Source organism: Acomys minous, assembly GCF_964271855.1.
Source record: "Acomys minous genome assembly, chromosome: 14".
NCBI lineage: Eukaryota > Metazoa > Chordata > Mammalia > Rodentia > Muridae > Acomys > Acomys minous.
In genome coordinates, this window is record NC_140496.1 from 109970412 (window position 1) to 109998383 (window position 27972).

General features: G+C 40.1%; 1 pseudogene across 1 annotated transcript; it reads right to left on the reverse strand.

Annotated features, from left to right (window-relative positions):
* Positions 1 to 24644: 24644 nt before the first annotated feature.
* LOC311582719 (large ribosomal subunit protein eL21-like) lies at positions 24645 to 25100 on the reverse strand (annotated as a pseudogene). Its single transcript has one exon. The product of its transcript is annotated as a large ribosomal subunit protein eL21-like (transcript).
* Between the last annotated feature and the right edge of the window lie 2872 nt (positions 25101 to 27972).

A 27972-nucleotide genomic window follows, 5' to 3' on the forward strand; every position in this document is an offset into this window, starting at 1 on the left:
TGTAGTTTTCCAGGACCCGCTGGATCCTTCTATTTCCTCTTTCTCCCAGGCTTCTCACACCTAAAGTTGCAATAGGATGTCCTCCCCTCTTACCCACTATCCTGGTAGGTACAGTTTTTCATGGGGACGTACACCTTGGACTAGTGTCTCGATATAAGTGAGTATATACCATTTAGCTCTTTTTGCTTCTGTGTGAACTCACTCATTATGACAATTTCTAGTTCAATCCATTTGTCCACAAATTTTGGAAATTCCTTGTTTTTAATAGCTGAGTAGTATTCCATAGTGTAAATGTACCACAGTTTCTTTATCCATTCTTCTATTGAGGGACACGTAGGTTGTTTCCAAGTTCTGGCTATTATGAATAAGGCAGCTATGAACATGGTTGAGCATATGTCCCTGTTGTGTGGTAGTGCATCCTCTGGGTATATTCCAAGGAGTGGAATAGCTGGGTCTTGAGGAAGTCCTATTCCCATATTTCTGAGAAAGCACCAGATAGCTTTCCAAAGTGGTTGTACTAGTTTGAATTCCCACCAGCAATGCAGGAGTGTTCCTCTTTCTCCACACCCTCGCCAGCATGAGGTGTCAGTTGAGTTATTGATCTTAGCCATTCTCATGGGTGTAAGATGGAATCTCAGTGTCGTTTTGATTTGCATTTCTCTGATGACTAAGGAGGTCGAGCATTTCTTTAAGTGTTTCTCAGCCTTTTGATATTCCTCTGTTGAGAATTCTCTGTTTAGCTCTGCGCCCCATTTCTCTATTGGGTTATTTGGTTTGGTGGTGTTTAATTTCTTGAGTTCTTTATATACTTTGGATATTAGACCTTTGTCAGATGAAGAGTTGGTGAAGATCTTTTCCCAGTCTGTAGGCTGTCGCTTTGTTCTCTTGACAGTGTCACCTGCCTTACAGAAGCTTCTCAGCCTCATGAGGTCCCATTTATTAATTGTTGATGTTAAGGCCTGGGCTGTTGGTGTTATGTTCAGGAAGTTGTCTCCTGTGCCTATGAGTTCCAGGCTCTTCCCCACTTTTTCCTCTAACTGGGTTAATGTCTGTGGTTTTAAGTTGAGGTCTTTAATCCACTTGGACTTGAGTTTTGTGCATGGTGACAAATAGGGGTCTAATTTCATTTTTCTACATGTAGACATCCAGTTAGACCAGCACCATTTGTTGAAGATGCAAGTGACAGTTAATTAAAACACCTCTCAGGAAGTTTTGCTGCTTCACAGGTTCCTTTGTGCTGCTGCACATTGTCCCATTCGTGACCCCAGGCAAGGATGAGCAGCCCCGGGTTCTGGATTTTAATATGACCTGCACAGCTTCTCATTGAAGCCTGCTAACTGGTGAAGGTGTAGTAGCTAACACGGCTTCCACATCCAACACTAAGCTCCAGGACTGAGTTTCTCTTCTGAAATTGTATCATCTTGAGCCTTGAAGTGAGTCTCCTCGAATGCTCTGATCATTCACCCTGAGCTCTTTTCCTATTATGAGTTTCTGTGTAGAGAGGGTGGTGTCCACTGTTTTTGTTGCATTTCCTTTTCTCTACATCTAAAGTAACGTCTGGGAAGTGTTTGCTGCACCATCTTACTTGCTATATAGATGTTTCTTCCTTTGTGTAGGATCTCTTGAAATGTATGCGTGTGTATGTGTGTGTGTGTGTGTGTGTGTGTGTGTGTGTGTGTGTACAATATATGTGTATATACAATTGGAGAAATCATAAACATTTACACATAGATGTGGGTATATCTATTATACACACATTTTATGGATATACTTCTGACATAGTAATTGGCACTGATGTGTCTATCATTGTGGATGCTCAACAGAATTTATAATTGGTGAATAAAATCTTTTCAGAAAAAGGACAAAGTCCTCACATGCACCTCCCATCAAATGAGAACAGATGTCAACAAATCAACTTAAGGCACATGTATCCCCAAATACAAGAGGGCATGTCCTCTGAGTGAAATATCAGTCTTTATCTGACGTCTAATTGCAGGGATTGGAGATCACAGAATGACACCAGAGTCACAAGGGACAGTGGGAAGGAAAGAAGAAAGGCAGAAACATCAGTAGTTTCCCAGTGCCAGAGTATGATAGTGTTTATCTGTTTGCAAAGGCTTCTTTGATACACTGTGAAGAGAAGTGGAAGGAAAAGCAGGGAAACATGACTTGCTTGTCGTCCAGGGAAAAACAGAGACGGGTGAGCCACTGTGGGATTGTGCTTGGGGTCATGTCCATCGGTTTTCTCTGGTGACCTCAACAAGGCAGCTAAAAACAGAGTGCTCCTGGGCATGCTGGAGCTGCTGAGAGGACCAGCAGCACACAGGAGCCACTAGAAATTGCAAGCTGTATCAAAGACCACAGTTCACTGAGACCACTCTGCACAGACAGGTGTGGGTAAGTGGGGGACAGATTTCCATCACATTGTTCCTCTGATGGTATTTTATGTCTAAGTTCATTATTTCTTCTTCCTCTGCATTTTGAGCAAAAGTTTTCAGCCTAAGTGAAGAAATATCAGTGGTTATTTCTAATGTGTTTCATTTATAATACTAATAAGTTAAATGTTGTTTTATTTCTTAAGAAGATGGGATGCTGAGAGCTGTACCAAGGTTGTACCAATGCACGGCTTGAGCTGAGCCCAAACTATGCCTAGACTTAATCCTGGAACCTTCTAGCCTTTGTACAATCTAAAGTTCTGTCAACCCGAACCTTAAAGGCTTCAGACTCCAGCTTCTGTCTGCTGGTTGGATCAATTCAGCTGTTCTGGCCCAAACTCTTCTTTAAGCTGGCTGATTCAATCTAGCTTCTCTCTCTACTTCTGACTTAATTGCTATGCTTGACCTCAGACTAACTCTGGCAATATGTTCTAATCTTCTCCTTCCTTCTCATTCTCTGCCGAGTTCCCTCTGCAACTTGTCTCTGTAAAACTGTCGTGGCAAAGTGGCACACACACCACTCACACTGCACTACCACCCTTCTCTCTGCACTGCTCCTAAGTGCCATCTCTTTCCTCTGTTCCTCTCGTGAGAGGTGGACAGATCTTATTTCTGACTCACTCTATCAAAGCTTTCTCTGATTCATCACTTTGTACACCCATTGATTAGATGTCATTGTTTGGAATTAAAATTTGTATACCTAAGGCACGTCTGTATTCCAGCCAGATCACACAGACCTAGGTCTTTGGATATGATCCCTTGCCACAACAGCCATGTTGTTGAACTAAAACTCCTACACAAATAGGAAGGAGCAAATATTATTTCTTTATTAACCTCTAGTAGTCAAACAAATAATTAAAATTTCAATACTTTTACTTTGTAGTATAAATGTATATATATTTTAAGTATAGATCAGTACACTCTGATCATGAAGTCTGAGTGAGAAACAAGAGTATATTTCTGTGACTTGCACTGAGTTAGCAATTTCAAATTAGTCATAAATTATATATATATATATGTGTGTGTGTGTGTGTGTGTGTGTGTGTGTGTGTGTAATTATATATGCATATATATATATATATACATAAAGGTTAGAATTTATTTGTTATTTATTGCTTTTCTGAGTATTTCATGCAATGTATTTTTATTTCATTTGCGCCTCTTATCCCAGTTACTCACAGATCCATGTCATCATCTCTCCATGCACAATTGTTTGTCTTTTTTTTTTTTAAGTTTTAAGCTTATCAAGTATGTGTTGCCCACATACCCTTTAGTATGGGGACTTCCACTGGAGTTTTATAAAATGACCAGAGGCCACATTCTTAAAGAAAACTGACTCTCCATTTCCCAGATGCCAACAGTTCCTCAGCCAGGAGTGGGGTTTCATACCAGGTCCCTCCTCCTTGTTGCATTTGTCTGCTGGAGCTCACACCGGCTCTTGTGCACAGTGTCACTACCACTGTGGGTTTACATGCTCAATTGCCCTGCTGGGTCGAGAAACACACACTGTTTCATTGCATTCATCCTCAGCTTGTTGCTCTTCTAAATGTCCAACCTGCTCTTCCTCACTTAAGTCTGAGCCTTGAAATGATGGTTCATACTAACTCATAACAGATCAAAAATACCATGATCCAGTTGCTTTTAAATTAATGAGTTAAGACTCACTCAAAATAACACCACCAGTCAAATTCCATTCTACACAAAAATACAAAGTAAAATGCATATGTGGTAGCAACACCAAAACCCTGGATTCCATACGTATTTTATACATTTTGATAATTTTTCACAGATGATGTTCTCAAGAACTGTTGAGAAGGATCTTAAGATTTAAACAAAACCATATTTCTGTAAAAATCTTGTAGTGAATATTCAGTTTATTTTAATGATCAAAGATAAACATTTCCCCATTACTTGCCCCCTTTCATTTACTGGCCGTCTCATCCAATTGATGGACTGTGAGTTAGCACTTACCTGCTCTGGAAGACACTGCTTAAAGACAGGAGCCAGAGATGATGATGTGGTGCCAGCGCATCTGTGGAATGACTATCACTTGGTAAGTGGTCTGAAGATGATGCTGTTGTGAACACCGACTAAAGCTGATGGTGCCTGAGGGGGTCTGGGCCGGGTGCTGCGGTCACGGGTTAACACGACTGCTGGTGCCTGAGGGGCAGTAGAGACAAAGCTGCTCACTCTTCAGCAAACAGTTACTACATTCCCAAGCTGGTGTTTCAAGCAACATGGCCATAACTGAACACAGAAGGGTCCAGGCATATAAAACTTACACTTTGAAGTAAGAGCAAGAAAAAATTAAATATGTGCAATATAAAAAATTTGGAGACTAGTCAAATGAAGTGGAACAGATGAACGTTATCGGCAGAGAGGAGACAGCTGTTCTAGAAAAGGAGTTACCAGTTTCACTGGTCCAGAGGCCCGGGGAGAGACAAGGAATGTTTCTTCACAATAAAACTTACAAAAATGAAATTGTTGCAAAATACTGACTCATGTTATGTCCTTTAACACATGGTACCTGGTTTACATTGTTTTTTTAAATTATCATCATAATATATAATGAACTTCATTGTTGTTATTATTTACAATTGTTGGAAAAAGCCATTGGAAAGATGAAATTTGAAGGATAACAAACAGAAAGATAATAGAAACAGTGGAGAAGCCACACAAATAGCAATACCACTGAGAAGAGCAGGACAGGTCTTGAGCCAGAAGGTTGGGCCCAAACACAGTTAGGAGACCAGGTGCAGAGCACTGGGGTTGAGGAAGACATTTCTAAAGAAGTGGCACCAATTTTAACCAAGCATATTCTGAGAGCCTTCATAAATAACTTAGAGAGAAGATATTTTTTGGTTATGTAAAAGCGAGAAATGATTATTTACTGGGTGAGAATGGACACCTTCGAGAACTTAAAGGAAACTGAAAAGATACAACATTTGAATTTTCTTGCATATTGTAAACAGGAATGCCTGATAAGGTAGAGTAAGATATGGAAAGACAAAAAAAAATCAATTATTTGTTTTGGGGAGGAAAGCCAGAAGTATAATCAAAAGTGATTATAGGGGTTTGGACTGGTATTTCAAATATTAAGGGTGATTAAAAACAGAAAAGCTCATGGAAGCCAAATAATTTACACAGAAATCAAATGCAGAAATGCAGGAAGCATAGAAAACCAAGGCTACATAACCTTTTAAAAATTGTCTAATGCAGTGGTAATGGGTGATAAAGCAAGAGAGCAGGATGAAATCCCAAACAAAGAATTCATAATAACGTTGAACAAAATCAAGAGGACACAAAGTGCTGAAAGAACGCAAAAGGAATAGATACAAATATCTGAATGAAAAAAGCAAGTAGAGGGCTGGAGCTCTCAGCGGTTAAGAGCACTGACTGTTCTTTCAGAGGTCCTGAGTTAAATTCCCAGCAACTACATGGTGGCTCACAACCATCTGTAATGTGATCTGATGCCCTCTTCTGGCCTGCAGGTGTACATGCAGGCAGAGCATTGTATATATAATAACAAACAAATCTTTAAGAAAAAAGGAAGTATTTAATAGCTGAATAGTATTCCATAGTGTATATGTACCACAGTTTCTTTATCCATTCTTCTATTGAGGGACACTTAGGCTGTTTCCATGTTCTGGCTATTATGAATAAGGCTGCTATGAACATGGTTGAGCAAATTTTCTTGTTGTGTGCTGGAGCATCTTCTGGGTATATTCCAAGGAGTGGAATAGCTGGGTCTTGAGGAAGCCCTATTCCCATTTTTCTGAGATAGCACCAGATAGATTTCCAAAGTGGTTGTACTAGTTTGCATTCCCACCAGCAATGAAGGAGTGTTCCTCTCTCCCCACATCCTCGCCAGCATGTGGTGTCGCTTGAATTTTTTATCTTAGCCATTCTGATAGGTGTAAGATGGAATCTCAGCGTTGTTTTGACTTGCATTTCCCTGATGATTAAGGAGGTTGAACATTTCTTTAAGTGTTTCTCAGCCATTTGATATTCCTCTGTTGAGAATTCTCTGTTTAGTTCCATGCCCCATTTCTCGATTGGGTTATTTGGTTTGGTGGTATTTAATTTCTTGAGTTCTTTATATATTTTGGATATTAGACCTTTGTCAGATGTGGGGTTGGTGAAGATCTTTTCCCAGTCTGTAGACTGTCGCTTTGTACTCTTTACGGTGTCATCTGCCTTACAGAAGCTTCTCAGCCTCATGAGGTCCCATTTATTAATTAATTTGTGGATAAATGGATTGAGCTAGAAATGATCATAATGAGTGAGTTAACTCAGAAGCAGAAAGACTCAAATGGTATATACTCACTTATATCTGCATATTAGCCCAACGGGCATGTCCCACGAAAGCCTTCACTTACCAGGAAACAGAGACAGAAGAGAGGACATACTAGTGGGACTCTAGATGTGAGATTCATGGGAGAAAGGCAAAGTAGTAGGACCCAGAGGGTCCTAGAAGCCTACAAATAGATCATTATGATAGGCAGATTTGGGCACAGGGGTCCCACTCAAACTAGGCACCAGACAAGGACAATACAGGCGGTAAACCTTAAACCCCTACCCAGATCTAGACAATGGACAGAACACTCTCCACAGTAGAGTGGAGAGTGGGATATTACTTTCTCACACACTCTGGTGCCTCACCTCTGACCATATCCCCTGGACGGGGAGACCTGATGGCACTCAGAGGAAGGACTGCAGGTTACCAAGAAGAGACTTGATACCCTATGATCATATAGAGGGGGAGGTAATCCCCCTCAGGAACTGTCATAGAGGAGGGGAATAAGGGGAAAATGGGAGGGAGGGAAGAATGGGAGGATACAAGGGATGGGATAACCAATGAGATGTAACAAGAATAAATTAATAAAAAAAAAAAGAAAAAAGGAAGTAAATATAGGATGTAGGAGAGGAATTAAAGAAGTAATAATGCTGAAAAATGTTTTAGAATTGAAAAATGTCTAGAATATGCAAGATCTCTGAAGAATGATTTAGTGTATAAATTTATGAATATTGGCAGAGAAGCTGACCAGTAGTTGATATACAATAAAGTGAAACTTTCAACATCCTAATCTTCTGGGTTCTGTGCTGTTTGTCAGGCTGTGCACAGTTATTAAACTAGGGGTTATATATACTATTTTAGAATTGTTTTCATTACCTACCTATAACAATCACAGCTACTAGTGAAACAAAACACCGCAATCAACATTACAAAAATACCGATAAAACAACTTAACAGATATACTCATTGAAGTGACTAATTAACTTTACTTTCTTTGACGATAAACTCAGTATTATAATTGAAGAAATGTGTACAATGTACTTACTATTTTCTAGTAAACTCTCACTCTTCCGGTGTCTACAGTTACTTAACACCATGACCAGTGAGGTTTCTTTTGCTTACCACGTAGTTTTATATAACTCTCTACACTTTCCTTTCCCCAGTGTGCTTTTTAAATCCACTTTCATGTTGCAGTGTAAAACACGTGAAGCTCACTTCCTGCTGGAATCATGTGAGCCCTGTGTAGGCTTCTCTACAGATGACCTGACGAATCCAGTGACAAAATTAGTTGAGAGAAGTAGCAGCAACAATGTAAGCTAGCGCAGGAGTAAGAGTTGCAAGTGGTTTTATTTTGCTAAGTGAATGTGTTGTGAAACTGCTTCTTAACTGTTCCATGTTTATGCCCATAGACTAGTGCAACTCGCTGCCCTGATCAGTGATCAGCGGTCATCATACCCATGGCTGGCCAAGGTGCTGAGAGCAGGTGAAGGTTGAAGGTTAACTTTAACCCTGGGAAGCTCAGAGAACACCATAGAAGATGCAATGAAAAAAAGATTAAAAAAAAAAACAGATGGTGGGGAAGAGGGTTGTAAAACTGACTCCTGTTCTTAACGTGGCCATGACACTCATGTTCTCACGGTAGCTGCCGTTGCCTGCAGGGGTCTGCATGAGACCGGATCCAACAAATTCAGACACAGGTGGAAACGCTTCAGGCAGCTTCATCCTGCCCAGAGCAGCCAACGGCAGAGAAGATGGAGGAGAGAAAGCTATTGTCTTCAGTAACTCCACACTCGTGCCAACGTTTTAACTGGGCAACTGTGGTTAAATCATGGTCACCATGCAAATACAGCACAAGAGAAGAAGATTTGACAGTAAGATTCTGACTTGTTGGAAGGAGAAGGATGGGTACCATGGTGGGAGGCGAATAAGAGAAGGTGGAGGAATGAATGTGACCAGAAAGTATTATATACATACATACATGCATACATACATACATACATGCATACATACATACATACATACATACATACATACATACATGAATCACCATAGAATAAATCTATAACAAAGGAAGAGCTCAGGGTGAGAAGAACAGTAGCAATGAATATTCCCTGGGCAGATGAGGGTGGGGTCACTCACACCTCAGCCCTGGGTTCTTTGTACACCCTTCCTCCTGGAGGCTGAGCAGCAAAGCCAGCAGTGATTTACTGCCCCTACAGAACCGGTAAAGGACATGCTAACGGTGCCCTGCCGCTGAGGGGTTAGATGTTCTAGTGTCAGATCCGTGAAGAGCCTGGAAACACTGTTCTATCCATCCTTCCATCTTCTGTCAAATTCTTCCATCTTTAGTCTTCACTTCTGCATCTGTGTTTACTACATGTTGCCACCACCTACACTGACAGGAAACTAAGTTTGCTAAGGACTTCAGGACAGATTCAAAACCAATGCTTTATGGTTTGTGGATGTCATACTATGGAACTAACTTATTATTATTATTATTATTATTATTATTATTATTATTATTATTATTATTATTTTGGTGTTTTGAGACAGGGTTTCTCTGTGTAGTCTTGGCTGTCTTGGACTCGCTTTGTAGACCAGGCTGGCCTCGAACTCACAGAGATCCGACAACCTCTGCTTCCCGAGTGCTGGGATTACAGGTGTGCGCCACCATGCCCGGCGGAACTAACTTATTAAAAAGTCTGCTTCCTCAAAAATACTGGTGTCCTACCAACACAGGCCTCTGGTTAATTACAACCAGTACTTCAAATGATTTTTTTCCAACCTTCTGGTGTTTTTTTTTTCTGAGATTAAAGAAAAATGAAATAATTGAAGGCCAAAATATAACCTTTGAAAAAAACATATGTAATTCTACCCTTAAGTATAAAACTGTAAAATCACAATCCTAATAACACAGTAAAATATAACATGGAAAGCCCCCTCAGGGGAGGACCTACACATGGCAATGCTGCATTTTCTCCATTGCATCGCACCAGTCTCAGTAGATAATCAGTTCCTAGCTACTTAATAACACCATGCAACTGGCAATTTGGTGTGAAACATATCAGCAGGGATACTCGATGTCACACACAGCTAGGAGAGAGGCCCTTTCAGAGAGCCTATGGCCTTGTTTCCTAGGAATAAGAATGTTTCATTGTGTTTCTCAGTCATGCTGAGGCCCACTGTTTACTGAAAGAACTTTAATTGTGAACTCAAAGTTGTTGATAAATTAAATTTGTAAGTGAATGGATTTCTACACAATGGGCCTTTTTTCTCTCCCCTTGTTTTCATAGCAACAAAACTAAATGACTGATAGATGCTACCTGAGAAAATTATGGCAATAGATGTATAGAAAAAAGTTAAGTGGATGCTTATGGAGGCTGTCCTGGTTTGCTCCTCTGTTGCTTTGATAAGACACTGACCCGCAGCAACTTACAGAGGAAAGGAGTTTTTAGTTTACACTTACACATCATAGTTTCTCACGGAGGAAGGTTGTGGCAAGAATACAAGCAGGAAAGATGAAATGGGCTGCTCTCTGTGGCGTGTTTATCTTATGTAAGCCAGAACAAAACTCTCCAGGGCGGCACTGCCCACCGTGTGTGTGGGGGGTGGGGGGTGGGGGGGCACGGGGGGGTGGGGGGGCCGCTCTGCCACATCAATCATTAATCAAGAAAACACCCCATAGGCAAGCTAATAGGCCAGTATGGTGGAAGTAGTTTTTCCATTGAAGTTACTTCTTCCCAGACGTGTCACATTAGCAAAACTCAACCTAGAAGAGCAACAAATCTTACTTTATAATCTCTAATATGCAGATCTTAAATATATAGACATAGATGCTGTGTCTATAGTCAGTGGCAAAGAATGCATTTCACATTTTATCCAGCCCAATATTCCCATTTATATATACACTAATTCTTATGTTTATTTCTTCTTCATTTATTGGTTATTGTATATTTATTCATGTACACATATATACCTTTAGTTAAAATCGTGTATGTTAATTTTCTTTAATGAACATGGAGAAAATAGTACTGCCTTAAGTGGTATTGGAAATATTCAATGAGAAAATCAATACTACATAATAAAAATCAATATTAAATACTATTTGGTAAATTCTACACAGAAATGTTGTTATTAAATTGAATATTTATATTGAGGGTCTAGATTGAGGAAGGTTGTATGCTGGAGAAACAGGGAAAAAAATAAGTGAACATTTCCGGTACAATTCATGTTCTTATAAGGAAATTAAATACAGAGTATTACAAACCAGGAATGTGGCGGCTACATGAGATGCGCTTCCTTGGCGCACGGAAGTGAAAGTGCCTCCTGTAGCTGATTTTTGCGTTTGTTTGTTTCTGTGCTTCTTTTTCTAGCTTTTATTTTCTGGGTTGTTTGTTTGTTGTTTGTTTTTGAGGCAGCATTTAATACCGCACCCTGGGATCGGCCTTGAGATGTCCCTAGCCTCCGGCGTGATGAGATTGCAGGATGCCGTGAAACACGTGTGTAGCAGCTAAGGCAGAAGCGCCTCTGTTAGCCTCTATCAAGTGGTGCCACCAGAGGCATCGCTTCTGATGCTGTGACAAAACACTACCAAAAACAACTTGGGAAAGAAAGGGTTCAGTTTGGCTTAAAATTCCCACCACAGTCTCTCACTGAAGGAAATTAGGCAGGAAGGAACCAAGGCTAGAACCTGCACAGCAGAGGCCACAGAAAATCGCCGCTTCTGCTGGATCCTGCTGTCTCTGCTACCGCACTGGACACCTCCTGACTCACGGCTCCGGACGGCCACAGTGTGCTGGACGCCCCAATCAACTGAAATTAAGGAAAATACCCCAACCTACATACTCACAGGCCAATGATGGGGCAATTCTTCATTTAAGGTTTTCTTGTCCCAAGTGAGCCAGGCTTGTGTAAAATTGACTAGCATAGAACCCATAGCAGTTGCTTTAAGAATCCTTTCGACGGAGTTTGTTTTTTGAAAGACTCACAGACAGCCTATTCTGTTTAGGGAGAAGTTTAACTGTTAGAAAGTATCTATTTTTTTTCTATATGAGAAGTGACTTCAGTTATGGAGAAATATCTTCCATCATATTCCTATTTTCTATCAGGAAATTAAAAGAAAGTAATATAAAGTGGAATAAATATGAAAGAATTCCTTCAGGGCTTTCTTTGCCTTCTGTGTCTTTATAGACTGACACTAATGTTGGATAAGTTGACTATTCTATGTAGAATGCTGTTGTTTCATTTTTGCTGACTTCTAAATAAGACACCTAACCAAAAGGATAAACAATGGGCTGACCTGGCCACTTGTTCCCAATGTACAATTAAGCTGCAATATATTTCCTCTGAGAGAAATACCCCCACTATTTCCTTTGAAATTCACATATATTTCATTTTGGCCATGGGAGGAAGCTGAAGAAATAAAACCTGACAAAGCTGGGTTCAGCTAACGAGAGGTGAGGGAGCTGAGAGCTTTCCCCAGAAATGAGGGTTTTCATTACAGCTTCGGGGAGGCAGGAAGCGTTGAGGAGAGGGATTAAAGAGCAGGGGAGAGAGAGGGCATGATTAGATTCCGCCTCTGAAAAGATATATTAGAAAACACGCTGTCAGAGTCTGACAGTAACCTTCAGCTTTCTCAGCTACAGCAATATTGTTCTTCCAAATAAGACCGTTTGGGGAAGCACTTTTCACTCTATGCTTTTCAATTTCAACAAAATAATGCAGGAGGTTGTTGGCATTATTTGTTAATAAATGAGACTCAAATGTGGTATTTTTATTAGAATGTTCATTCTCATATTTTGCTACTGTGATGTCACTTTCTACCTGTCTAAATTCGGAACTTTATATTACTACAGGCAGTAAAGAAATGTATACACGTCAAACCACAGATACATCTCTGAGCAGCATCATATTGTGAACAGTAAACATGGGCCCACACCTACAAGGTTAACTGTCGACATTTGATGAAGTCCTTATATGTTACCTGTTGCCAAGGACTTGACAAGGAGGCTCTTTCTAATCAATTCTTCTGCCTACATTAAATTTACTCATTATTAATATAAAAATTGACTGTATGAAAGCAAGCTAAACAAAGACAGCCAAAAGGAAACATTTTCTAAGTCATGTGTGAACTTTGGTCTCCTTTTTGTGTCACAGTTTTCAGTAAGCCTATAACTTATTTGAATTTTTTGTTTGTTTGATTTTTAATGGTGTAGCCCCTTCTAGCTCAAGCAAGTTCCAGTGGATATCCACACACCCAGGAGTACACAGCAGCACGGATGCAGTGGATATACACACACCCAGGAGTTTATGGGCAACAAAATTTGAACTAGATTTATTAGAAGCCACAAAATATGGTATGAGGGAAGAGGAATGTGTTAGGAAGTGCTGGGGGAAGGGTGAATACAATCAATTATATTGTATGAGATTACAAAACACTAGAGAATAAAAATGAATCAAAACAGATCTTCACATAACACAAACTTTAATAGTAACAATAATAACATTTAGTTGGATGTACTATTACTTCATTTAAACCCTGTGAAAATAGTGTTTTAGAGAATGGCTATGTAAAATTGTGAGTGAGATTTACAAATTTCACTTTCTTTTGTCTATTATTCTAGGTTTAACTTCATAAAGTTAAAGAGCTCCCAAACCAAGTTTAAAAGTTTGAATGTAAATTTTATGAATAAATAATCATTTATGTATGATACAGAATTTTGTTTCTAACCAGAATGGATTAGCAATGCCCTTGGTTACATACCTGCTGAGAGAATACCAGGTGCATTAAATATTTATTTTCTAAAAGCTGTAAATAAAGAAAAGAGTCAATTAGTATTATCTGAGAAATAGAAGTTTTTATACATATATATGAATATGTATTCATATTTATAAATATATGTTATGGTACCAAAACAACAGCAGAGGTTGAGAGAAAAACAACAGACCGGCAAGCTACAAACTTAGACATCTGCCCAGAAGAGGGAGACAGAAAAAAGATAGCTATACCATTTACAATGGAGGTTGTCAAGCAGCCCCATGGCAGAAGAAATGAGTGGCTTCAGAGAAAGAGAAAGTGGCAAGCTTTAGAAAGCATGCCTAGGCTTTGATCAGTAACCAAAAGAAGAAAAAGATTATTATTCCCACAGCCCTAGCATATGTTCAGGAGATTTAGACTTCCTGTGGCATGGACTCCTGGCCAGATGATTGACAGGCCCACCTGGATTAATTCTTAAGTAAGGAATCAATAGTATGTAATGTTCTAATCTTTGGAGTAGATCAAAACGTCATGTATCCACCCAGGGCCAGAGGTATTCCATTCCTTTGGCTAGGAGTGGTTACAGGGAAACGGGAAGTGGGGCCCAAACCCATCGTGAGGGAAGGGTCATCCTCGATGGCCTCCAAGGCTACTGCAACCCGTTCTCATTTGTTTGTTTGTTTGAAAGAGTCTTGCAAAGTCTTTGCATTTTAATTTTTAATTTTTTACATTTCTTTGAAATTTTATTATTCATTTTTTTAACTTTTTAAAGTTAATTTATTCATATTACATCTCAATTGTTAACCCGTCCCTTCTATCCTCCCATTCCTCCCTCCCTCTTGCTTTCACCCTATTCCCCTCCCCTATGACTGTGACTGAGGGGGACCTCCTCCTCCTGAATATGATTCTAGGGTATCAGGTCTCTTCTTGGTAGCCTGTTATCCTTCTTCTGAGTGCCACCAGGCGTCCCCATCAAGGGGACATGGTCAAATATGGGACACCAGAGTTCATGTGAAAGTCATACCCCACTCTCCACTCAACTGTGGAGACTGTCCTGTCCACTGGCTAGATCTGAGTAGGGGTTTGCTGCTCACTGCACGTATTGTCCTTGGTTGGTGCAGTAGTTGGAGCAGGACCCCTGGGCCCAGATCCACGCATCATAATGTTCTTCTCGTAGGTTTCTATGTATCACTGCTTCATCTCCCTACTGCTCTCCTTCCCCTTTATGGAGACCAGGTCTCCTAGGTCTCATGGTTGTGCTCGCTTGTAAACCCAGCACTCGGCAGGCAGAAGCAGGGGGATCTCTGTGAGTTCGAGGCCAGCCTGGTCTACAAAGTGAATCCAGGACAGCCAAGGTTATGCAGCGAAACCCTGCCTCAAAAGACAAACAAGCAACCAAACAAACAAAAACCAACAACAGAGAAATGAGGTAATGAAATGAAGTGTCCAAGAGGCCCAGCCAAGTCCAGACCATTCGTTAGTCTTAGACTGAGCACTGCTCCCAACCTTCTGAATGGATCATAAAAGCAAATCTGGGAAAGATACAACTGAATTAAGTTACTAAACTGAGTACTAGACAAAAGCTCAAATCCAATTCTAGGATATGAAATTAGCCCACACCCTGCAGAAGGTAGGAGAAAACTCCACGCAGGACAAACACAGATGTTAGAACGAGTAAACACCACAGAGTCACCATTGTTACCCACCTGCTTAAAATGTTTAAAAAACACAAAACACTTTAAATCTAGGAGTCATTTTGAAAATAAAAACAAAAGGAACATAAACTGGATGAAGTAGATAAATTTAAACAGTGTAGAAATTAAATGAAAATTCTGAAGTCTGTCTTTGAGATGATTATATTGACAAACCTTGAATCATAGAAAGCATAGAGGCAACATGCAGAAAGCATAGCTCAGAATAACCATGATGAAAGAAATTTGAAATCATATGTGAGATGACAACTTAGGACTCCAAATATTGGCACTTTCTCAGGGAGAATACAGTGAGTATCTGGGGACCTATTAAATATATGGATGAGAACCTTCCAGCTAAAAACTGTCAACATCAATATGCTCACCAGCGGATTATACCAAACGAGCAAGGAGAACACAAGATTGAATCTACATGAACATTTAGAAATTAACGAGAATGCTTATGTTTCACAACTGTGATATTAGACTGACATCAAAACATGAATTCATATCACCTGCAAGTAAAATAGCACATAAAGTTTGATACCTGTGCTGTGAAAATCTGTATCTACATCCTATTGCTTTTTTATTTTTATTCTTTTAGTGTGGAAGGGGGTTTTTCATAAAATCTACTAATCTACTTCTTTTTCTAAGGTGGACATGTTCTTGCTCCCATAGGCAGTGCCGAGACAACGGACTGCAGACCTGAAATTCTGTAGAGCACCTAAGTAACTCCCACCGTCCCTCACCCAGATTGTGGTATGGTGAGCCTGACTGCTTTAGCAAACAACGTTAACAGAGGTTATTGACAGTTCTGCCCATACTTCAGGGACATCTTGAAGGCTCTGTAAGTACGGACTCAAATTCCTCCTGCAAAGTACATTTTCCTCCCTCAGGATGGAAGAAGTTGTTGTCTCTACATGAGGACTCTCATTCCTCCCAGGTTCCATGGTGGTACCCACGGGTAGGTGGTGTTACAACGTGAAATACCAGGAAGGCCTACTTGCAAAGAGTGTGACCTCACATGTACATGTGTGTTTACTAAAGATAAACTGCACTGTTAGCTACAATTTTTTGATATGTGCATTTAGATTAATATTTGGACAAAACAACCTCAGTCTCAAGCACATGGAATTCAGGGCTGTGATTTTAAGATTACCCCCTGAAGTCTATGAAATGAGCTTTGGATACCACACCTATCCATCTAGGCTGTCCTGAGGTCTGCAGTGAAGTCACATACATTGGCACAGTCAGTGCTTTAAGACCTAATGCTCGTGAACGAAGCATACAGTAGTATTTTCTTTGCTCAGGTTTCAGACAATATGATAGGATAGATTTGAAAAGGTTAATTCATAGAAAGGAGATCTTCTAAAGCTGCATGAAAAGCTGAGCCTGGGAAAGCACCATGGCGGGACTCTGGTCAGTCCACTGCCCTCCAGGGAGCAAAGCTCCGGGGCATCCAGCTAGCCTCAGCCCGACTCATCTCAACGTTCCATTCTGTGATGCGTGCCTCGCTAGAGCCTTGGAAACCTGGACGATTACTCATCTCTTGCTGTTCTTAAAATGGGTTCACAAAAGTTTATGCATTAGAACCCTTCAAATATATATGTTGCTAGTATCTAGAAATGGGGTACTGGGGTGATTAACTGGGTCATGAGAGTAGAAAATAGGGTTGGAGGTGTACAGGAATGTGGAGGAGCCTGATCACAAGCCATGGGATCCCACTGTGCACACTTTCCATGTTCTCGTGCAACTAGAGTTCGGCATGCACTTGGCCTCTTCATCTTGGCCTTCTTGGCTCCTAAAATTGTAAGAAATGACTCCGTTTCCTTTAAAAAGTGACCCAGTCTTAAGGACTAGACTGTAGCATCAGCATGCATAGCTACTGTTTCCTTTTAACACCTCCCAGTATGATGCCAACAGTCTCTCAGTTTCACATTGAAACCCCCAAGGCCGATGAGTTAGTCACCCAGTAGCTCAGTCTGCAGTTGAAACAGTTAGGAAGTGGCTGGATTCTGGGCTGGTTAGGACTAGCCTTCACTGCTAGGATGTGTGTTCTTACCTTATGCTTATCCTTTGATGACACCAAGTGTGCCAGACTCTGAGGGCAAGCCTGTTCTATTCCTATTGTTCGGGGGAGGAGAGTAAATGTGAATGTCACAAAAGTATTGGTTATGTCCCCAGGGGACCTTGCGAAAAGGGTGAATGTGGTCTCTCACACAGGCTGATGAACAGGGCTAACAGCTAACAGTGAAGCTCAGAACTGACGTGGTGAAACGCATGAGGACCGGATGGAGGCACGTTACCGAGTGCAGAGGACATCAGCTCTTCTCATGGCAACAAAGCATGCTGAATTTTTGATGCGCTCACAAATCTGCTTCAGAAGGAACATGAACAGACAATAATATAAATTCCCATTAATGTATTCAATGCTCAGAACATGGCTGTCATTCTTTAAAAATTAAAATAATAAAACACTGTTACCAAAATATACCTCCTCATACAAATTAATGATGCTGGTTTGAAGCAAGTGTTTCCTAAAGTGCTCACAGATTTATTTGTCAGTTATACATGAAACAAACAAACCAATAAAATCTTTGTTGACATTCCTGTTAGGAGTTTAACTGCTTCGCTGTAATTGAAACATAACAAAATGTGAACACAACCCAGCGAATGCATTTTCGAAGCTGAATTGTCACAGAGCCCATCTCTAAGTTCTATGGTAAACCTTCAAGTGGAGTCAAACTTTTTAAGAGTTGGCTTCACCCATGGGTTAGTGTGTCACTCAGTGGAGAATCATTTTCTTACATTAGGTGACAATTAACACAGAGACCTTCAACTGGTCAACTGCAGAGAATAAGAAACTATGGGATGCTCAGCCCTAGACAGGACATCTAAATCAAGCCACGGTTACCATGGCTCATGGATCTCCATGCAAGAGGGAGGGTGAGTTTAAGGGGAAAGGAGAGCCTGTTTTCTTTAATAGTGTGGCCACTGGTAGGTTGACAATGCTCCATGCAGGCCCCATTCCCAAGAGCTGCGAGGTAACATAAACTAGACTTGAGTAGACAGAAAAAGAAAACTCGAAGTTGGGTGGATAGGAAGGTAAAAATGGAGAAGATGGGTACGGGAGGAATTTGGGGAGGGTCAAGGATGATCAGATACATTGTATGAGGTTCTCAGAGAGTGAAATGGTGCAGTTTCAGACTTATTTGCTTTGCACTTCGGGGTTTGTGGCCTACGTGTGCGTATGCGTGTGCGAGTGTGTGTGTGTCTGTGTGTGTGTGTGTGTGTGTGTGTCTGTGTGTGTGTGTGTGTGTGTGTGTGTCTGTGTGTGTCTGTGTGTCTGTGTGTCTGTGTGTGTGTGTGTACCACATACATACCTGGAAAGGGTTTTCTGATCTCCTGGAACTGGAGTCGTGGATACTGTGAGCTGCCATATGACTGCCAGGAACCAAATCCTGTGTTCTAAACCCTTAAGACATCTCTCCAACTCAACGATAAAAACATTTTTAAAAGAAGTGGCTTTGGTTGTTAGGCAACTCTAATTTTAAAAAATCATCAATGAGGTTAAAACTCTACTTCATCTTACTCTCAATAACAGCAACTTATGCTAGAAATTTATTTTCTAGCACCATTATTGATTTATCTTTTTTTCAGTTTGTTTATAAAAAAATTTGGACAATTTCAAAGTCAGTAGTGATGTCAGGCAGATCTAATACAGGCCCGTGCGCATCATTTTACACATGGTATAGGCATCTTAGTAACTGGCAGTGGATGAGTGCAAGGCAGGGAAATGGGTCCACAGAGTATACATTTTTACCAAATCTGAAGGCTGAAGACAAATGGAAATAGTTCAAATGTAGAATATATTTTTAATATATACTCTTCTTTTCCTGTCTCTGTGCTGGGACTTGGAACAACACAAGGAAACTTAACACATAAAAATAATAAGAAGCATTCAGCAGTAGTTTGGTGATGAAAGATTGGTATGTTGTCTCGTAACTAATATAAACTCTATCAACAAGTGCTTTAAGTGCTATGTATAAGATGATGTCACCATGAGGAAGGCCACACTTAGATTCACACATAACTTCAGATTATAAAATGTATAGCATGTTTATTTGCCTATGAATATATAGTTAGAATAGGATAATTTTGTATATGTCATAACACAAATGAAAATATTTACAGCCCAAAGCACTACTGTGTTCTAGTTATAAATGTTAAGCGTATTAATGAGAATCATATTTCCCTGTCTTGTCACTTGAGAATGATCTGTGGACATCCACTGTAGCTGTAACAATTCCAGAGAGGGGCCCAGGCAGGGGAGGAGGGTCCGTCAGATGCCTGGGCAGTAAATGGGCAAGAACTGTCCATTTGTTGTTGCTCTGAGACAATATTACATTTCAATGACCCTCACTTGTAGCTCAATGGTGCCTGTCATCCCAAACCCCTCAGGCTGGATCTGTTTAGTGCTGACTTCTTTTCATTTCCCCCATCAAATCCTGTAAGCCTATTCTCCTTTGTGAGAACTTTCTGGTCCAATGTGTGTGAAGACGTAAAGGTCAGAGAGCTTTGGTTTTAACCTCACTGCCTTCTAGTGTAAACTGTGAGGCCCTCTGCCCTGTTGTTTGGGCTGCTGCCTTTCCTGTGGTCTCCACGGCAGTTGTTCATTACAGACGCCAGAACCCAGCTTCTTGGGGCTCCCAGTGTGACCTGAAGACAAAGAACAGCAGCTCCACAGGAATCTTCCAGGCCTTCCACCCCTGATAAAGCAAGGCTGAGGCCTCCAGCATGTTGGGCTGAGCAGCTACTGTGTTCTGGGCCTCTGTGGTGTGAAGCCAATCACTGTTGAGCTGCCCAGATGGGTTGTGTAACCCATCATGATGACTCCTCCTTTATGTCTAAACTCACGGAATCTGTTGTGCTCATCTACAGACACCAGACGGATGCAGATGCTCACTGCCCTGTGGACAGACCTACGGATTCTCCTGTGCCAGCAGTCCTGGAGAACTGAGTGCAGAGCAGCAGTCTGAGAAGGGAGGTAGTCCATATGGCCACGTAAATTTTCTTAATATCAATGAACCAGCCTATATTTCATGATTTTTGGGAGCTCTAGAAACCATGATGCACATCATAACAATTGCACCACGTTACTGGAACTCACTGTATTTTACCTTGCCATCCAGATCCAGTAATCACCACGGTAGAGATTATTCAGCCAGAATATTTGCATCTAATCAGAAAATGAAGTTCTAAGGAAATGGCCATAAATATTATTTACCATCATTAAATCATGATCACAGGCAGAAGACGCTCATTCTGTAATTTCAAAGCATGCTAACTGTATGTATTTGCATGTCACTTGCTAGGAAGGAAGATTGACGGGAAGGCATATAATCATGAAAATTGATCTAATGTGACATGCAAATCGGTGAACATTTTAAAAGGAACAAAAACGTTATAACATCAGTAAAAATTGTCTTGTACCTGCTTTGTGAAGGCAGAGCAAGAAAAAGGGTTGGGAGGGAGAGAAGAGAGGAGAAGAGAGAATGGAGGGAAGGGTAATAAAATGGTAACAAAAGAAGAGAGAAGATACGAACAGAAGGATAGAAGGAGGGAGCAAAGGAAGAAGGGTGGGAAAATGAGAGGGGAAGTAGGGAAGGACAGCGGAGGGGGGAGGGGAGGGGGGAAGGAGGGGGGAGGGGAGGGGTGAAGGAGGGTGGAGGGAGGGTGGAGGGAGAGAGGTTTCCAATGTCAGTTGGCTTCTTATAAAATGAATTCGGGCAAAGGTATTTAGGCCCATTAAAACTGGTCAGTTGTCTAGAGATTAAAATACAAATAATACTTTTATAACTGTCAGATGCTGCACTATTTGGGCTTTAAAAATTCATTCTTGAATGCAATCATTTAATGTATTAAATCATGACCGACTGTGGCCAATTTATTCAAGCCAAGTTTGCCATCTGTGTTGCTCTTCACGCAATTCTAAACAAGGGCTGCCGAGCCCGCCGAGGAAAGCTCATTAAAGGCACAGCGTTAATAAAATGCTGCATACAGAACGAAGTCTTTAATAACACTTTTAGCCTTCCCATACCACCTTTGAGAATGCTTTTTAATTTCCCCTCAGTCACCACGGAAATCACAAATCTTTAAGATGCCTTGCCTGGGGGCTTCATCCTTGTGACATCTCCCAGGCAATGGTGATGGATTCTGTTCATTGGATGTTAGATCAGTGTCTCTGCTTTGTTGACCAGGAAGCAAGAAAACACATAGCAATTAAAAAGATGTACAGTCTAATATATTCCAATTAGAGAGGGTTACCCACATCCACCAGTGGGTATTCACAAATTACCAACTAACCCTTTCAAATCTAGGACTGTCTTGTGTGGTTACTTCTGCTTCTGAAGATTGTAGTGAAAATGAAGAATACAGGGGACATAAAGGGCTTGGTTTCCATTCTCTCTTAATAACTTTTTTCTTAATACATTGGTTATTCTTGTACTAAAATTATAACACTCATTAAAACATAATTTTCAAAGTCTCTTCAAGGTTGGGAAGTATTTTTATTTTACAGATGGCAAAGCAATAGATGAAACTGTAAGTATCAAATAAATGTTGTTAGAATAAAATTGGCAATAAGAAAAAAATTAAAAAGAATTATTTTTAAGCACATATTTTTGTCTAGGGAGGAGAAGGGAGTAAGTAGTGCTTATGACTAAGACACACTGTGTACATGTATACAATTCTAAAGAAGAAATTAAAAATGACTTTAAAAATCAAAAATGGGAGGTCCATTAAAATAGTACTTGAAGTCACATTTCCCTCAGTGAGGAAGAAGCAAGGACCAGGACCAGTGGCAACATGAAGCTGGCACAGAGCATGAATACATGTTCCTGACAGGTCTAAGTTGATGCAGCTGAATGACACCTTTCGTTCTTCTGCTTCAATAAAATATTTTATCAGAGAAGCTTCAGGAACATTACCACTCCCGCACTCAACAAGAGATCTAAGTTGTCAGTCTCCTAGCCTCACACCCAGCCCTGCAGCAGAACAGCCGCTGCAGCCTCCCCTCCCTCCATGGCCCCATCCCCAGCCGATCATGCACATCCTCTTCCTTAGTCTGCCTCACATATTCCTTTGTCTCGAGCCCCAACCGCAGCAGGAATCCCCTGGGAACCTGCCCAGCCTGCCAGAGAAGCAAGTAGGCCAGGCAAGCAAGTAGGCAAGCTCCACACCCTCACATTCCTTCCTCTCCTCCAGAGCTGACTCTCCAGCCTCATCTCCAGCCCAGTAGCAGACCAGCTGCCGCGATCCTTCCTGACTCTGTGCCTATTCCCAGGGACTAAGTAGATTCTGGTGATACCCTGCCTCTCTTCCCTCCTCAGCCCTCTCCTAACATGTCCAGCACATGCCCATTTCTAAGTATCAGCTCTCAATACCTAGAAACACACCATACCTAGAATCCCCAGAGGGCACGCCTAGAAAGGCTCCAGAAGCTTTCTGTACCAGACAACACAGAGCTTCTACTTCCTCCTAAGAACCAGAGAAGGCAACAAACAAACAAACACGGAACAAAACATTGACCCAGCAATGCGAAGACTAGACACCAGCATCTAGAATTATAGTCATCTTGGGGTTAGATGCCTAGATAACACAGGAAAAAAACAACATAATAACAGTCAGCATAATATTTGTCCACTAGAGCCCATTAACTCAACTACAGTAGACCCTGGGAAATGCAACATAGCTGAAACACAAGACAAGGACCTTAACTTTCCATGTATGAATATGATGGGAGTTTCTAAAGATGAGACAAATAAATTCATTAAGGAAATCTATGAAAGCATGAACAAACAGTGAAAGGAAATGAATAAAATAGTTTAAGTCCCCAAAATGGAAGTAGAATCAATAAAGAAATATGAAAATGGAAAAAAAAAAAAAGGAACTTAAACAGAAACCTCGGAGGCAAACCTTATCAACATAATAAAAGAAATGCAAGAAAGAATCCCAGGCATTAAAAATCAAACAAAAGTAATGAATATTTCAGTCAAAGAAAATGTAAAAAAAAAAAAAAATCAGAAACAAAGCTTCCTGGAGATCTGGGACTCTATGAAATGACCAAATATACAAATAACAGTAGTAGAAGGAGACAAAGCACAGGTCAAAGGCACATTAAATATTTTCAACAAAACCACAGGACAAATTACATAACCTAAAGAAGGCAGTACCAGTCAAAGTACACAACGAATACAAAAGACCAAATAGACTGGGCCAGAAAAGCCTTTTTAGCACATAATAATGAAAACACTAAATGTACAGAACAAAGAAAGAATATTAAAAAGCTGTAAGACAAAAAGACAAGTAATATATAAAGTCAGATCATTTAGAATAACAATTGACTTTCTCACTAAGTATTTTTTACATACTGACATATTGTTAAAAATGTGCTCGGGTACGAATTATGTCACACAGAACGTCTTTCTCATATGACACTTCTTGATGAGAAAAACAAGAAATTTATGAATAGAGCGTAAATTCCCACCAACATAAATTAGACAGGAAATCCTTGCTGAAAGAAAGACACTAACCAAATTGTAGGACTTAAACTAATACTTCAGGTCCAACTTTGAGTTTTCCTGATGGGATGGGTCTAAGCACATCAGCAGAAGTGAGATAGAGATCTCAAAAATCCACCTATGAAGAATTTAATAATTTTTTTGTTTGTTTGATTTTCTCTTGTACTTTTTATTTTTTACATATGCATTTATATCATTACAAACACATACACACACACACACACACACACACACACACACACACACACACACACACCTACCTACAGCAAGAAGAACCACGAAACAATCAGGAATTATATTAATGTTACATTCATAGTGTTTTGGCTATTTGTGTTTGGCAGCCTTGAAGAGAATATCTTTCTTGTCTTGATGAGTCTATAATTCTGAATGTAAATCAATATCTATCATATCTTGTTATTATCAACTTAAAATATCTATCTAGACATAAAAATATCTTAACCCGAAACAACTGAGCATAATTATAAAACTAAACTATGTGTTCTCCAACCCCATCAGAGACTTGAGAAAGAATAAAATTAATTACCCTAGTAAACAGGAAGTGCAGATTAGCAGCTTCCACAGTGAAAAAAAATGACAGAGACTGTTTGCTGCCTGAACAGTCACCTTAAACTCTCTATAACGTTGGACCATCAACTTCAGCCTTCTGGCCCAGGATATCTGACAGACATATTTATGAGGCATATACATCCTAGGTGTAACAGACAGATATGATTCTATAGATAGATAAGGTAAAATAAGTAGATAAGTTCTTCAAAACCCTCCTCGTCCTACAGAATATGGGCGTTTACTCCTAGGTGGCGTGAATGAAGACTAACAATTGGTTTTCTTAACAGTCCAGGCCCTTTATTTATTTTTTTTATATTAGGCCATGAATTCATATGGAGTGGGCTTCTTCCCATTTGTCCTCACAAAGTGCGCTGCTCTGGGTGGCGCAGGCTGGTGCGTCAGCTGAACCCAGGTGCCCTTCTCTTTGGCTTCCTTCTTCTTCAGGTGGTTCTCCTTCACACACTTCAGGAAGATGTCCCTGCTCTTAGAGTGCTTGATGTGCTCAACGCGCACATTGATTCTCTTGGCGAGAATCTTGCCCTTAACCTGCTTGTTCACAATGATGCCCACAGCGTGCTAGGTGACGTTGTAGACTCTTCCATGACACTTATGGGCATTCCTTTTGAACAGTGCTCTCATTCCCTTGATGTCTACAGTATCACCCTTTTTGTAGATTCACATGTATGTGGCCAAGGGAACAACTCCATGTTTCCAAAAAGGCCTACAGAACATACAGTGAGTGCTCCTCCTCTTTCCCTTTGTGTTTGTCATTTAGCAAGTTACTGGAAGATATCTACCATGGCCAATATCAGTTGACTCTTTAATGAAGACTCTAAAGGTCAGAGGGTCTGAATACCTGTTTTGCAAACTCTGAGAAACCACAGATGTCGGCCCATAGTACTATACCCAACACAACTGTCAGTCACACTAGATGGAGAGAGAAAGACATTTCATGACAAAAGTCAAATTCAAGTAGTATCTGTCTACAGATCCAGCCATACAGAAGGCACTAGAAGGAAAATCATATTTTAAAAAAGAAAACAAAAACAAAACCCAACAACAAAACAAATCACAGGGCATAAATAATGCCAGGCCAGCAAATCAAAAGAGCGGTGTGTGTGTGGGGGAGTTGGCTCTTTGAGAAAAATCAATAATATTAACAAATCTTTAGCCAAATTAAATAAAAGTCAGACAGAGAAGATGCAAGTTACCAAAATTATAGATGAAAAGAAATAGCCAACAACAGACAATAAGAAAATACAGAGAATTATCAGGACATACTTTAAAACCCTATACTCCACCAAATTGGAAAATCTAAAATAAAAGAATAATTTTCTTGTTCCATTCCACCCACCATAATTCAATCAAGACGTGATAAGCAGTTTAAACAGACTGATAGCCACTAATGGAATAGAATCTGTGATTAAATTTCTCCCAAATTACAAAAATACCAGGGCCAAATGGCTTTAGCACAGAATTCTACCAGACTTTCAAAGAAGAGTCAAGGTCAAGACTCCTTAAACTACTTGAAGATTTCTCTTTTTGTCCCAAAATAGAGACGGAAGGAACAAAATAGAGACAGAAGGAACATTGACCAATTCATTTAATGATGTCCCAGTTACCCTAATACCTAATACCTAAAAAAGATGCAACAAAGAAAGAAAATTACAAATTTCACTTATGAACATATTCAATAAAATATTTGCAACCAAATCTAAAAACACATATAAAGGATCATCCACCGTAAGCAAGTCTCTCCCAGGAGATGCAGGGATGGCTCAATGTACGTAAATCAATAAATGCAATCCACCATATAAACAAAGTGAAAGGCAAAAAATACATGATCATCTAATAAGATGCAGACAAGGTTTTTGACAAAATTTAACAATTCTTCAGAATTACAGCCTAGGAGAAATTAGAGATACAAGAGACATACTCAAACATAACAAAGGTAATTTCCAGAAAGTCCATAGCTAACATCAACTTAAATGGAGAGAAACTCAAAGCAACTCCATTAAAATGATAAAGAAGACAAAACTATCTACTCTCTACACACTCAATATAATACTTGAAGGGTTATCTAGGGCAGTAAGACAATTGAAGAATGTCAGGGTATAGAAATTGGAAGGGAAGAAGTCAGTGTATCTTTATTTGCAAATAATTCCTAATAGTTTCACTAGGAAACTACCACAACTGATAAACCATCTCAGCAAAGTAGCTGGACACAATATTTATGCAAATTACTCCAACACACAAATGAACTGAGAAAGAAATCATGGGAAAAACATTCATGACAGCATCAAAAATGTAAACTATCTTGGGGTAACTCTAATCAAGCAATTGTAAGACTGGTATAATAAAAACAATAAAACATTGAAGAAAGAAGTTGAAGATAGTATCAGAAGATGGAAAGCTCCCCCATGTTCATGTATTTACCAATATTGCAAAAATGGCCATCCTACCAAAAGCAATCTACAGATTCAAGCAACCCCCATCAAAGTCCAGCACAATTCCTCACAGACCTTGAAGGGACAATTTTCAGGTTCATGTGGAACCACACATACAGACACACACAGATACACACACACTAGGACTCCTAAAACAATTGTGAATAACATAAGAGGTTATGTATTATTCACCATTAGTGCTGGGTAATTGACACAGCTAGAGTTATCTGACAGGAGAGAACCTTGACTGAGAAAAATGTGTCCATAAGACCCAGCTGTAGGGCATTTTCTTAATTGGTGATTTATGGGGGAGGGTCCAAGCCTTTGTTGTTAGTGCCCTCCTTGGGCTAGTTGTCCTGGGTCCTGTAAGAAAGCAGACTGCACAAGCCCTGAGAAGCAAGGAAGTAAGCAGCTCCCTCCATGTCCCTGCTTTAACTTCCCGTCTTGACTTCCCTTGATAACAAGCTATGATGTGGAAGCTTAAGCTGAGTAAAATCTTTTCTTTCTGGTTTCACCAGACCTACAGTAGCCCTAATGCACCATCCCTGAGTCAAATCCTTTTGTGGAATTGTAGTAATAAAAACAGCATAGTATTGCAGAAAAAAAAAAAAAAGACACATTGATCAGTGAACTCAAACTGAAACCCCAGACAGAGATCTACACACCTACAGACACTTTATTTTTTAATATACAAGCCAGTCATACATAGTAGAAAGAAAACATCATCTCTAACAAATGATCTGGTCAAATGGATGGCTGAATGCAGAAGAATCCAAATAGATCATTGCTTATCGCCTCGTACAAAGATCAACTCCAAATGAACCAAAATCCTCCGCATAAAACCAGAGACGCTGAACCTGATAGAATTAGTAGTCCATTGATGAAACAAATGAAATCATGAAATTTTCAGGTAAATGGATGGAACTATAAAAAAGAAATGATGCCCAGTGAGGCAACCCAGTCCTCGAGAGACAAATATGGTATGTATTCACTTATATGTGGATGTTAGCTATTAAGTCATTTAAAACTGTAGTGGCTAGTTTTATGTCAATTTAACATAAGCTAGAGTCATGTGTAGAAAGGGATTAAGAGTCGTAAAGGTGGTACTGGTTTTGGCCTGAAGAGGTCATGAAGAGCAGGTGAGGCCTGACACTGCTGGCAGGGTTGGAGTCCCAGAAGTGAACTCAGGAGAAACT